The sequence below is a fragment of the Ornithorhynchus anatinus genome, chromosome 1 (genome assembly GCF_004115215.2).
Source record: "Ornithorhynchus anatinus isolate Pmale09 chromosome 1, mOrnAna1.pri.v4, whole genome shotgun sequence".
Classification (NCBI taxonomy): domain Eukaryota; kingdom Metazoa; phylum Chordata; class Mammalia; order Monotremata; family Ornithorhynchidae; genus Ornithorhynchus; species Ornithorhynchus anatinus.
Window position 1 is genome coordinate 182999192 of NC_041728.1, and position 14323 is coordinate 183013514.

Below are 14323 nucleotides of genomic sequence, written 5' to 3' on the forward strand. Positions count from 1 at the left end.
TTCACTTCTCTGGGCCTCAGTTCCCTCATCTGGAAAACGGGGATTAAGACCGGGATTCCCCACGGGGGACACGGACTCTGTCCAACCTGATGACCTTGTATCTCCCCCCAGTGCTCAGAACAGTGCTTGGCACATAGTAAGCGCTTAACAAATGCCATCAGCGTCATTATTATCATTAATAATCACCCCCAGCTCCCCCACCTGTCTGCTTGGGCAAGTCACTTCACTTCTCTGGGCCTCAGTTCCCTCACCTGCAAAATGGGGGTGAAGATTGTGAGCCCCACGCGGGACAGGGTCTGGGTCCAACCCGATTAGCTTGTACTCACCCCAGTGCTTAATACAGTGCCCGACACCTAGTAAGCACTTAACCAATACCACACTTATCATTATTAGACACCCATTAAGCACTTAACCAATACCGCTCATTATTATTAGACACCATTAAGCACTTGACCAATACCACACTTATTATTATTAGACACCCATTAAGCGCTTGACCAATACCACGCTTAATATTATTAGACACCCAGTAAGCACTTAACCAATACCACTCATTATTATTAGACACCATTAAGCACTTGACCAATACCACACTTATTATTATTAGACACCCATTAAGCGCTTAACCAATACCACGCTTAATATTATTAGACACCCAGTAAGCACTTAACCAATACCACTCATTATTATTAGACACCATTAAGCACTTGACCAATACCACACTTATTATTATTAGACACCCATTAAGCGCTTAAACCAATACCACGCTTAATATTATTAGACACCCAGTAAGCACTTAACCAATACCACTCATTATTATTAGACACCGTTAAGCACTTGACCAATACCACACTTATTATTATTAGACACCCATTAAGCGCTTAACCAATACCACGCTTAATATTATTAGATACTCAGTAAGTTCTTAAACAATAGCACTCATTATTATTAGACACCCATTAAGCACTTGACCGATACCATGTTTATTATTATTAGATACCCAGTAAGCACTTAAACAATAGCACTCTTATTATTCTGAGACACCCATTAAACACTTAACCAATACCACGCTTAATATTATTAGACACCCAGTAAGCAGCTAACCAATACCACGCTTATTATTATTATTAGACACCCATTAAGCACTTGACCGATACCGTGTTTATTATTGTTAGACACCAAGTAAGCGCTTAAACAATAGCGCACTTAGTATTATTAGACACCCATTAAACACAACCAATACCACACTTAATATTATTAGACACCCAGGAAGCACTTAATCAATACCACTCATTATTAGAAACCCATTAAGCACTTGACCAACACCACGCTTATTATTATTAGACACCCAGTAAGCAGTTCACCAATACCACTCTTTTATTATAAGACGCCCATTAAGTACTTAACCAATACCATGCTTAACATTATTAGACACCCAGTAAGCACTTAACCAATATGACACTTAATATTATTAGACATCCAGTAAACACTTAACCAATGCCACTCATTAATATTAGACACCCATTAAGCACTTGGCCAATACCACGCTTATTATTATTGACCACCCATTAAGCACTTAACCAATACCATGCTTAATATTATTAGACACCCATTAAGCAGTTAACCGATACCATGCGTAATATTATTAGACACCCATTAAGCAGTTAACCAATAGCATGCTTATTATTATTAGACACACATTAAGCACTATCCAATACCACGCTTAATATTATTAGGTAGCCAGTAAGCACTTAACTAACACCCCTTATTATTAGACACCCGATAAGCTCTTAATAGAAGTCATGGGTTCTAATCCCAGCCCTGCCGCTCATCTGCTGTGTGACCTTGGGGAAGTCACTTGACTTTATGCCTCAGTGACCTCATCTGTAAAAGGGGGATGAAGACTGTGAGCCCCACGTGGGACAAGCTGATGACCCTGGATCTCCCCCAGTGCTTAGAACAGTGCTCTGCACCTAGTCAGCGCATAACAAATACCAACATTATTATTATTATTATTATTGCTATTAGGAGACAGATGGACAGACTGAGTTTACAGAGCGGACCAGTGACCCCCTCCTCCTCCGGCCGGTCACGGGGTCAGCGCTCTCGGCCCCCTCTAGACCGTCAGCTCGTTGTGGGCAGGGACTGTGTCTGTTTCACGGCTCTATCGCGCTCTCCCAAGCGCTTAGTACAGTGCTCGGCCCATGGGAAGCGCTCAATAAATACAGCGGACTAACTAACATTGAGAAGCAGCACAGCTTAGGGGAAGCAGCGTGGCTCGGTGGAAAGAGCCCGGGCTTCGGAGTCAGAGGTCATGGGTTTGACTCCCGGCTCTGCCCCTTGTCAGCTGTGGGACTGTGGGCGAGTCACTTCACTTCTCTGGGCCTCAGTTCCCTCATCTGGAAAATGGGGATTAACTGCGAGCCTCACGTGGGACGACCCGATGACCCTGTATCTCCTCCAGCGCTTAGAACAGTGCTCTGCCCATAGTAAGCGCTTAACAAATACCAACGTTATTATTATTATTATTAAAGAGCCCGAGCTTGGAAGTCAGAGGACGTGGGTTCTAATCCCGGCTCTGCCACTCGTCTGCTGGGTGACCTTGGGCCAGTCACTCTGCTTCTCCGGGCCTCGGCGACCTCATCTGGGAAATGGGGGTTGAGACTGTGAGCCCCATGTGGGATGGGGACTGGAGCCAAGACGAGTGGTGTGGATCCACCCCCAGCGCTTAAGGACAGTGCCGGGCACATAGTATGTGCTTAAGAAATACCGGAATTATTATTATTAATATTATTAATAAATCAGAGGGGTGTCCGGGGCCTGGGGGGAGGCGGGAAGGGCTCTCCTGAGGCCCGGTGGATTCCGATTCCCGGCCCCCACCCCATAAGGTGACCCAAAGACCCCAACTCCTCCCTTCATTCATTCAATAGTATTTATTGAGCACTTACTATGTGCAGAGCACTGTACTAAGCGCTTGGAATGGACAATTCGGCAACAGATAGAACCCATCCCGGCCCATTGACGGGTTTACAGTCTAATCTACCCCATTAACCGTCCCCAGTCTCATTTACCGACGGTCACATCTCACCCCATCGCGGGCAGTGGAGAAGCAGCGCGGCTCAGTGGACAGAGCCCGGGCTTGGGAGTCAGAGGTCATGGGTTCGAATCCCGATCCGCCTCTTGTCAGCTGTGTGACTTTGGGCAAGTCACTCCACTTCTCTGGGCCTCAGTGACCTCATCTGGAAAATAGGGATGAAGACCGGGAGCCCCACATGGGACAGCCTGGTGACCTTGTATCTCCCCCAGAGCTTAGAACAGTGCTTGGCACACAGTAAGCGCTTAACCAATACCCTCAATATTATCGTTATAATTTATTGACACCTGCCGAGCACAGAGCACCGTGCCGAGCACCGAGGGGAGCGCACGCTAGAAAGGAGAAAGGATACACGGTCCGGGGCCTCTGTGAGTTGGGCGGGAAAAAAACGCGGCCTGGGAGAAGAGAAGCAGCGTCCTTAGTGGTTAGAGACTGGGGCCCGGGAGTCGGAAGGACCTGGGTTCTAATCCCGGCTCTGCCACTTGTCGGCTGTGTGACCTCGGGCCAGTCAACTCACTTCTCTGAGCCTCAGTTCCCTCATCTGCCGCATGTCTGCTGGGTGGCCTCGGGCGAGTCATTTCGCTTCTCTTCGGAGAAACAGCATGCTGGAGTGGATAGAGCAGTGGCCTGGGAGCCAGAAGGTCGTGCGTTCTGATCCCCGCTCTGCCTCTTTGCTGTGTGACCTTGGACCAGTCACTTCCCTTCTCCGGGCCTCCGTTCCCTCATCTGGAAAATGGGGATGGAGACCGTGAGCCCCACGGGGGACAGGGACCGTGTCCAACCCGATTTGCTTGTATCCACTCCAGCGCTTAGTACAGGGCCTGGCACATGGGAAACAATTAACAACTACCATATTATTATTATTATTATTATTAAAGAGCTTTAGCTCGGGACTCAGAAGACCTGGATCCTAATCCCGGCTCTTCCGCCGGCCTGCTGCGTGACCTTGGGCAAGTCGCTTCACTTCTCTGGGCTTCCGTTTCCCTCCTCTTGGGAACCCCAGCGTGGCTCAGTGGCAAGAAGCCGGGCTTGGGAGTCAGAGGTCATGGGTTCGAATGCCGACTCCGCCCCTTGTCAGCTGTGTGGCTGTGGGCAAGTCACTTCCCTTCTCTGCGCCTCAGTTCCCTCATCTGGAAAATGGGGATGAAGATTCTGAGCCTCACGGGGACGACTTGATGACCCCGTCTCTCCCGCAGCGCTTAGAGCAGTGCTCGGCACATGGTAAGCGCTTAACAAATACCAACATCATCATCATAAAATGGCAGGGGGATTCACTCCCTCTTCTCCCTCGCCCTCAGACCGGGAGCCCCACGTGGGACAGGGACGGTGTCCAACCGATCTGCTCGTATCCACCCCGGCGCTCAGTACAGTGCCCGGCACATAGTAAGCACTTACCAAAGTCGCTTCACTTCTCCGGGCTTTGGTTTCCTCCTCTCTAAAAATTCAGTCTCTGTTCGCCCTCCTCCTCAGACTGGGATCCCTGTGCGGGACAGGGAAGGTGTCTGATCTGATTCGCTGAAAGGTCAACAAATAACAGTCAGTCAGTCAGTTGTATTTATTGAGCGCTTACTGTGTGCAGAACGCCGGACTAAGCGCTTCGGAGAGGACGATAGAACAATAAACAGACACATTCCCTGCCTACAGTGACCTTACAGTCTGGAGAGGGAGGCGGACATGAATAGAGAGAAATCAGTGAGGGAGGTGGACATAAGCGGTGCGGGCCTGAGGGAGGGGGGACGAAGAAAGGGAGCGAGTCGGGGCGACGCGGAAGGGAGCGGGAGGAGAGGAGGGCGCGGTCCGGGAAGGCCTCCGGGAGGAGGTGGGCCTTCGATAAGGCTTTGAAGCGGGGGCAGAGTCGTCTTCTGTGGGATTTGAGGAGGGAGGGCCTTCCGGACCAGAGGCGGGACGTGGACGAGAGGTCGGCGGCGGGACGGGCGAGATGGAGGCCCGGGGAGACAGGCGACGTGATGACCCTGTATCTCCCCCAGCGATTAGAACAGTGCTTGGCCCATAGTAAGCACCTAACAAGTACCATTATTATTACCTAGCTCTTAGGATGGCGCCTGGCACATAATAAGCACTTAACAAGTACCATTAGTATTATCTACCGCTTAGCATGGCGCCTGGCACGTAGTAAGAGCTTAACGGGCACCATTATTCTTATTATCTCGCGCTCAGTACCGTCCCTGGCACATAGTAAGCGCTTAACAAGTACCATTATTCTTATCTACAGCTTAGTAGGGTGCCTGGCACGTAGTAAGCGCGTAACAAGTACCATTATTCTTATTATCTAGTGCTCACTACAGTCCCTGGCACAAAGTAAGTGCTTAACGAGTACCATTATTATTACCTACAGCTTAATAGGGTGCCTGGCACATTGTAAGTGCTTAACGAGTACCATTATTCTTATTATCTAGCGCTCAGTACAGTCCCTGGCACGTAGTAAGCGCTTCACAAGTACCATTATTATTACCTACAGCTTAGTATGGTGCCTGGCACATAGTAAGCGCTTAACAAGTACCATTATTATTATTATTATCTAGCACTCAGTACAGTGCCTGGTCACAGTAAGCGTTTAACAAGTACCATTATCATTACCTACAGCTTAATACGGTGCCCAGCACATAGTAAGCGCTTAATTTTCATTACCTAGCGCTTCGGATGGCGCCTGGCACATAGAAAACACTTAACGAGTACCGTTATCATTATTGAGAAGCAGCGTGGCTCAGTGGAAAGAGGCCGGGCTTGGGAGTCAGAGGTCATGGGTTCGAATTCCGCCTCCACCACTTAGCTGTGTGGCTGTGGGCGAGTCACTTCACTTCTCTGTGCCTCAGCGACCTCATCTGTAAAATGGGGATGAAGACCGGGAGCCTCCCGTGGGACAACCTGATGATCCTATATCTCCCCCAGCGCTTAGAACAGTGCTCTGCACATAGTAAGCGCTTAACAAATGCCAACATTATTATTATTATTATTTAGCGCTCAGTACAGTGCCCGGTACATAGTAAGCGCTTAACAAATACCCTCACATTATTATTAGGACGGCAGTGGGAATTGCCGGAGTCGTCGGCCAGCCCGGAGATGCTCCGGGCCTGCCGGCGGCCCCGGCATTTGGAACGGGAAGAGTCCGGGAGCGGATGAAAACCCAGAACGGGAGGAAACAAGCGATCCCTGGGAGACAAGCTCTGGACGCCGACCCTTCCTCCATTCATTCATTCAACAGTATTTACTGAGCGCTTACTCGGTGCAGAGCACTGGACTAAGCGCTTGGAATGGACAATTCGGCAACAGATAGAGACGATCCCTGCCCGTTGACGGGCTCACAGTCTAAGCGGGGGTACACTTCCATCTACCTTAGTGCTTTGCACACGGTGAAGCTCTTAAAAACTGAAACCTGAGCAAAAACACCGACAGAAAAGCAGTAGCGGGACTTCGATTTCGATTAGACCGTAAGCCCGTCAGACGGCAGGGACCGTCTCTATCTGTTGCCGACTTGTTCATCCCAAGCGCTTAGTCCAGTGCTCTGCACGTAGTAAGCGCTCAATAAATACTATCGAATGAATAGCGGGATTTATTGAGCACCCAGGGATTGCCGTGCATTGCGCTTGGGAAAGTATAACACAAAAAGGGGCATATTCTCTGCCCACAAAGAACCTACACCATAGGTGTGTGTTGCAGGGGGGAAGCAGGAAGGAGGGGTGCTCTATAAACAGGAAATGAGGATATCTGGGAAGGTGTCAATTCCATTAAGAATGTTGGTATTTGTTAAGCGCTCACTATGTGCAGAGCACTGTTCTAAGCGCTGGAGGACATACAGCGAAATCAGATTTTCCCACGAGACTCTCACAGTCTTCATCCCCATTTTCAGGTGAGGGAACTGGGGCCCAGAGAAGGGAAGTGACTTGCCCACAGTCACCCAGCTGACAAGTGGCAGAGCCGGGATTTGAACCCATGACCTCTGACTCCCAAGCCCGGGCTCTTGCCACTGAGCCACGGATCATTCTGCGGTACAATCCTCCCTCGCCCGCCCCACTAAGTCCCCTGAAATAATAACAACAATAATAATAATATTATTAAATGTTGGTATTTGTTAAGCGCTTACTATGTGCCAAGCACTGTTCTAAGCGCTGGGGTAGACACAAGGGAGTCAGGTTGTCCCACGTGGGGCTCACAGTCTTAATCCCCATTTTACAGATGAGGTAACTGAGGCACCGAGAAGTTAAGTGACTTGCCCAAAGTCACACAGCTGACAAATGGCCGAGCCGGGATTTGAACCCATGACCTCTGACTCCAAAGCCCGGGCTCTTTCCACTGAGCCACGCTGCTTCTCTTTTGATTCTATCTATCGCCATCGTTCTCGTCCGTCCGTCTCCCCCGATTAGACCGTGAGCCCGTCAGAGGGCGGGGACCGTCCCTCTCTGTTACCGATCTGTCCATTCCAAGCGCTTAGTCCAGTGCTCTGCACATTGTAAGCGCTCAGTAAATACTACTGAATGAATGAATGAATGAATAATAATGATGGTACTTGTTAAGCGCTGACTATGTCCCTGGGGCAGAGAGAAGCTAATCAGGTTGGACGCAGTCCCTGTCCCACAAGGGGCTCGCTGTCCGAATCTGCATCTTCCAGATGAGGAAACTGAGGCCCAGAGAAGGGAAGCGACCTGCCCGAGGTCACCCAGCAATACAAGTGGCAGAGCCGCATTAGAACCCAGGGCGTTCTGACTCCCAGGCTCCCGCTCTATCCATTAGGCCGTGCTGGCACTGGCTGTCAGGCTAGCCATTTAATAATGTTGGAATTTGTTAAGCGCTTACTATGTGCAGAGCACCGTTCTAAGCGCTGGGAGAGATACAGGGTCATCAGGTTGTCCCACGGGAGGCTCACGGTCTTCATGCCCATTTTCCAGATGAGGTCACTGAGGTCCGGAGAAGTGAAGTGACTTGCCCGCAGTCACACAGCTGACAAGTGGCCGAGGCGGGAGTCGAACCCATGACCTCTGACTCCCAAGCCCGGGCTCTTTCCACTGAGCCAGCCGTTTACCGCCCCGGGTCCCTGGAGTCTGGCCTAATCACTCGATCAATGAATCAATCAGTGACGCTGCACGGAGAAGCCGTTTGGCTCAGTGGAACGAGCCCGGGCTTGGGAGTCAGAGGTTGCGGGTTCAAATCCCAGATCAGCCACTTGTCGGCTGTGTGACCTTGGGCAAGTCACTTAAATTCTCTGGGCCTCAGTTACGACATCTGTAAAACGGGGACTAAGACCGTGAGCCCCACGTGGGACAACCCGATCACCTTGTATCCTCCCCAGAGCTTAACACAGTGCTTGGCACATCGTAAGCACTTAACAAATGCCATCATCATTACTATTATTCCTGGGGCTCGGAGCTCACAGGCCAAGTCAAGGGGGAGAGATTTCCCCAGAACAGAAGACCAAGGAGAAACAGAGACCACCCACCCCACCCCATCCTGCCAAGGGGAGCCCCCTTGGTGCCCAACCCCCACTGGAGGGTCATTTAACATCTCCGGGCCTCAGTTTCCTCATTTATAAATTGGGGATACAATAATAATAATGTTGGTATTTGTTAAGCGCTTACTATGTACCGAGCACTGTTGTAAGCGCTGGGGGAGACACAGGGGAATCGGGTTGTCCCACGTGAGGCTCAGAGTCTTCATCCCCATTTTCCAGATGAGGGAACTGAGGCCCAGAGAAGTGAAGTGACTCGCCCACAGTCACCCGGCTGACAAGGGGCAGAGTCGGGATGCGAACCCATGACCTCGGACTCCGAAGCCCGGGCTCTTTCCACTGAGCCGTGCTGCTTCCCCCCCGCCACCCCCCCCCCCGGCCTACTTGGGCTGTAAGCCTCATGAAGGACAGGAACCACGTCTGACCCGATTGTTTTGTATCTCCCCCAGCGCTTAGTACAGTGCTTGATGGATAGTAAGCGCTTACCAAATATTACCATTATTGTCGTTATTATCATTATTATTCTCGTCATCATTACCCTGGGAACTAAAGTTGGCAGCAGAGAGAGCTAATGAATGGGAAAAATTCATTCATTCAATAGTATTTATTGAGCGCTTACTATGCGCAGAGCAGTGGACTAAGCGCTTGGAATGGACAGATCGGTAGCAGATAGAGACGGTCCCTGCCCTCTGACGGGTTTACGGTCTAATCGGGGGAGACGGACGGACGAGAACAGTGGCGATAAATAGATTGGAGGGGATGAACATCTCATTAAAACAATAGCAAATAAATAGAATTAAGGCGATGTACATTTCATTAACATAATAAATAGGGTGATGAAAATATATACAGTCGAGCGGACGAGGACGGTGCCGAGGGGAGGGGAAGGGAGAGGGGGAGGAGCGGAGGGAAATGGGGGGAAAAGAGGGTTTAGCTGCCGAGAGGTGAAGGGCGGCGGTAGAGGGAGTAGAGGCAGCGTGACTCAGTGGAAAGAGCCCGGGCTTTGGAGTCAGAGGTCATGAGTTCGAATCCCAGCTCTGCCACTTGTCGGCTGTGTGATTGTGAGCAAGTCACTTCACTTCTCTGTGCCTCAGTTCCCTCATCTGGAAAATGGGGATGAAGACCGGGAGCCCCACGTGGGACGACCTGATTCCCCTGTGTCTCCCCCAGCGCTTAGAACAGTGCTCGGCACATGGTAAGCGCTTAACAGATACCAACGTTATTATTAGAGGAAGAAGGGGAGCTCAGTCTGGGAAGGCCTCTTGGAGGAGGTGAAATCCAAAGTGAAAAATCCAAAGTCTCCTTTCCCCCTCCCCCCCCCCCAACCCCGCCAAACACACACACGAATCTAACACACAACACACAACACACTCCTTGATAAGCTGAGAGAGACGAGGGCTGAGAGACAATTCACAAATTCCCAGCCAACAGTGGGACTCATGAAACGCTACCAAAACTCTCACCACTTTCTCCTCAGCCCCAACCAGCCCCTGTTTCCAGAGGCGGGGGGAAACTGAGGAAACTACCGGCCTCAGACCTCCCTGCAGTCAGCAGCGGAGCCACGACGAGAACAGGACCCTCCGCTTCACTTCTCTGTCCTCAGTTACCTCCTCTTCCACTTGGCAGCTGTGTGACTATGGGCAAGTCACTTCACATCTCTGTGCCTCACTTACCTCATCTGTAAAATGGGGATTAAGACGGTGAGCCTCACGTGGGACAACCTGATTACCCTGTATCTCCCCCAGCGCTTAGAACAGTGCTCGGCACATAGTAAGCGCTTAACAAATACCAGCGTCATTATTATTATTATTATCTTGATTCTATTTATTGTCATTGTTCTTGTCTGTCTCCCCCATTAGACCGTGAGCCCGTCAAAGGGCAGGGACTGTCTCTATCTGTTGCCGATTTGAACATTCCAAGCTCTTAGTCCAGTGCTCTGAACATAGTAAGCGCTCAATAAGTACTATTGAATGAATGAACTGAGGGGAGGCTGTGAGGACACTCGGGGAGACTGCGGAGGAGTCTGTCTCCCCGGATTAGACCGTGGGCCCGTCAAAGGGCAGGGACCGTCTCTATCTGTTGCCGATCTGTCCATTCCAAGCGCTTAGTCCAGTGCTCTGCACATAGGAAGCGCTCAATAAATGCTATTGAATGAATGAATCTATAAAATGGGGGATGAAATCCTCCACCCTCTGATTTAGACTGTGAGCCCCATGTGAGCCAGGGACTATGTCCAATCTGATTATCTTGCCTCCAACGCAGCACTTAGAACAGAGCTGGACACGGGCTTAGAGAAGCAGCGTGGCTCAGTGGAAAGAACCCGGGCCTGGGAGTCAGAGGTCATGGGTTCGAATCCCCGCTCCGCCACTGTCAGCTGTGTGACTGAGGGCAAGTCACTTCACATCTCTGGATCTCAGTTACCCCCTCTGTAAAATGGGGATGAAGACTGTGAGCCCCACGTGGGACGGCCTGATGACCCTGAATCTCTCCCAGCGCTTAGAACAGTGCTCGGTACAGAGTAAGCGCTTAACAAATACCAACATTATTATTATTATTGACAAAAGCCGTTAAAAAAAAATGGTCCTCTTGACTCAGATCATTCTGACTAGAGAAGCAGCGTGGCTCAGCGGAAAGAGCCCGGGCTTGGTAGTCAGAGGTCATGAATTCGAATCCCGGCTCTGCCACTTGTCAGCTGTGTGGCTTTGGGCGAGTCACTTCACTTCTCTGTGCCTCAGTGACCTCATCTGTAAAATGGGGATTAACCGTGAGCCTCACGTGGGACGACCCGATTACCCTGTACCTACCCCAGCGCTTAGAACAGTGCTCTGCACATAGTAAGCGCTAACAAATACCAACATTATTATCATTTCATTTCTTTCAGGGGCTGAACCTGCCCTAGTGTCATTAATCCAAATCCCCCTTCCTCCTCCCTCCCCACTCGAGGTGGCCTTCTCAGATTCTTTTTCTTCTCATGTCGGCTCCTCTCGAACTCCACCTCGGCATTCCTGCACTGGGGTGCTTCTGACCCCCTCGGCTAGCAAATTCTAATCAATCAATCAATAGTATTTATTGAGTGCTTACCATGTGCGGACCGCTGTACCGCTCGCTTAACGCCACTCTTCGAGCCCTTACTTAATCCTTTATCCATCTTCCTGTTCTCTTTCCTCCTAGCTCCCTAAATAGAAAGAGATTTCTCCTCACACAAGTACCTACAAGCCCACCCATACTTCTCTGGGCCTCAGTTATTTCATCTGTAAAATGGGGATTAAGACTGGGAGTCCCTCGTGAAATGTGGTCGGTTTTTTTTTTTCTTTAAGAGTATCTGTTAAGCACTTACTATGTGCCTGGCACTGTACTAAGCACTGGGGTAGATACCAGATCGTCAGGTTGGACACAGACTCTACCCCGCACGGGGCCCACAGACTTAGAGAAGCAGCGTGGCTCGGTGGAAAGAGCCCGGGCTTGGGAGTCAGAGGTCATGAGTTCGAATCCTGCCCCTGCCACGTGTCAGCTGTGTGACTGTGGGCAAGTCACTTCACTTCTCTGGGCCTCAGTTCCCTCATCTGTCAAATGGGGATTAACTGGAAGCCTCCCGTGGGACAACCCGATGACCCTGTATCTCCCCCAGTGCTTAGAACGGTGCTCTGCACATAGTAAGTGCTTAACAAATACCAACATTATTATTAATCCCATTTCACAGAGGAGGGAACTGAGGCCGAGAGAAGTGAAGCGACCTGCCCGAGGTCACACAGCAGACAAGTGGCGAAGCCGGGTTGAGAACCCAGGTCCTTCCGTCTCCCAAGCCTGTGCTCTATAATAATGTTGGTATTTGTTAAGCGCTTACTATGTGCAGAGCACTGTTCTAAGCGCTGGGGTAGATACAGGGGAATCAGGTTGTCCCCCGTGAGGCTCACAGTCTTCATCCCCATTTGACAGATGAGGTCACTGAGGCACAGAGAAGTCAAATGACTTGCCCACAGTCACACAGCAGACAAGTGGCTAGGCCACACTACTTCTCTGTGTCTGTGCCCACCCTGACTAGTTTGTATCTACCACAGCCCCTCGGGAGTCAAAAGACGTCACCTAGGTGCATATTCATTCAATATTGAGCGCTTACTATGTGCAGAGCACTGTACTCAGCGCTTGGAATGGACAGATCGGTAACAGATAGAGACGATCCCTGCCCAATGATGGGCTCACAACCTAATCAATTAGACCGTGCGCCCGTCAAAGGGCAGGTACCGTCTCTATCTGTTACCGATCTGTCCATTCCAAGCGCTGAGTACAGTGCTCTGCACATAGTAAGCGCTCAATAAGTACTACTGAATGAATAATCGGGGGAAACAGACGGCAGAGCAGAACAGAACGAAACAAAAACAACATAATGACGATAAACAGAACGAGGGGGAGGGGCACCTCATTAACAAAATAAATAGGGGAATAAATAATCTATACAAATGTGCCCAGGGGAGGGGGAAGGGAGGAGCAGAGGGAAAGGGGGTTTAGCCGAGGGGAGGTGAAGGGGGAGGGAACAGAGGGCGGAGGGGGAGCAGAGGGAAAAGGGGAAGCTCAGTCCGGGAAGGCTTCTCGGAGGAGGTGAGCTCTGGCCTCGCACATAAACGTAACCACTCACCAACACTGGTTTTCAGCAGAAAGCACCGCCCCGGCTAATTCGGGTCGCCGCGCGTCCAGGAAAAGAACAGGGTTCGGTATCTCGGATGAGCGCTGTCCTGACTGTCCCCAGCTCACCCCATCCCACCGCTGCCCGGATTGATGTCGGCCTTCGGAGAACGGGCCTGGCAGTCAGGGGGACCTGGATCCCGATCCCGGCTCCGCCACCCGTCTGCTGGGTGACCTTGAGCAAGTCACCTCACTTCTCTGGGCCTCAGTTCTCTCATCTGGAAATCGGGGACTGAGACTGTGAGCCCCCACGTGGGACAGGAACCTGATTAACTTGTATCTTCGCCGACACTTAGAACAGTGCTTGATACAGAATAATAATCACCACAACAATAATTCTTGTTAAGCGCTTACTATCTGCTAAGCACTGGAATAGTTAAATAAGATAAATAAATGGTGGGATTTGTTAAGCGCTTACTATGTGCAAAGCACGGTCCTAAGCGCTGGGGGAAACGAGGTGATCGGGTTGTCCCACGTGGGGCTCACAGTTTTAATCCCCATTTTACAGATGAGGGAACTGAGGCACAGAGAAGTTAAGTGACTAATCAGATTGGATACAGTCCCTCTCCATTGGGGGCTCGCTCTTATTCCTCCTTTTACAGAGGAGGTAACTGAGGTCCCGGCTTCAGGCCGAGCTTGGAACCCCGAGCGATCCTTCCCACCTGAGCCCGAGGCCTGGCTCCTCTCCGCCGACCGGACTCTCACGCTAAAGCCGGGAGGGAGGTCAACACAACCGACTGGTGTGGTGTGTGTGTGTGTGTGTGTGTGTCTGCGGACACTAGTGTGTGCACACAGGCGTCCGTGTGGTGTCCCCGTTGGGGACACGTTCGGGGCACACGAGGGCCTGTACTGGGGGTTCGCGTGGTGCATCTTTGCCGGGCGTGTTCCCATTTGGAGGTGGCTTGGTGTGGTGGGTCTGCACTTTTGGAGTGTGTATAATTATGTGGGTATTTGTTAAGCGCTTCCTACGTGCCGAGCACAGTTCTAAGCGCTGGGGGAGATACCGGGTCATCGGGTTGTCCCACGTGGGGCTCCTGGTCTTCAGCCCCATTTTCCAGAGGAGGTCACTGAGGCCCAGAGAGGTGAAG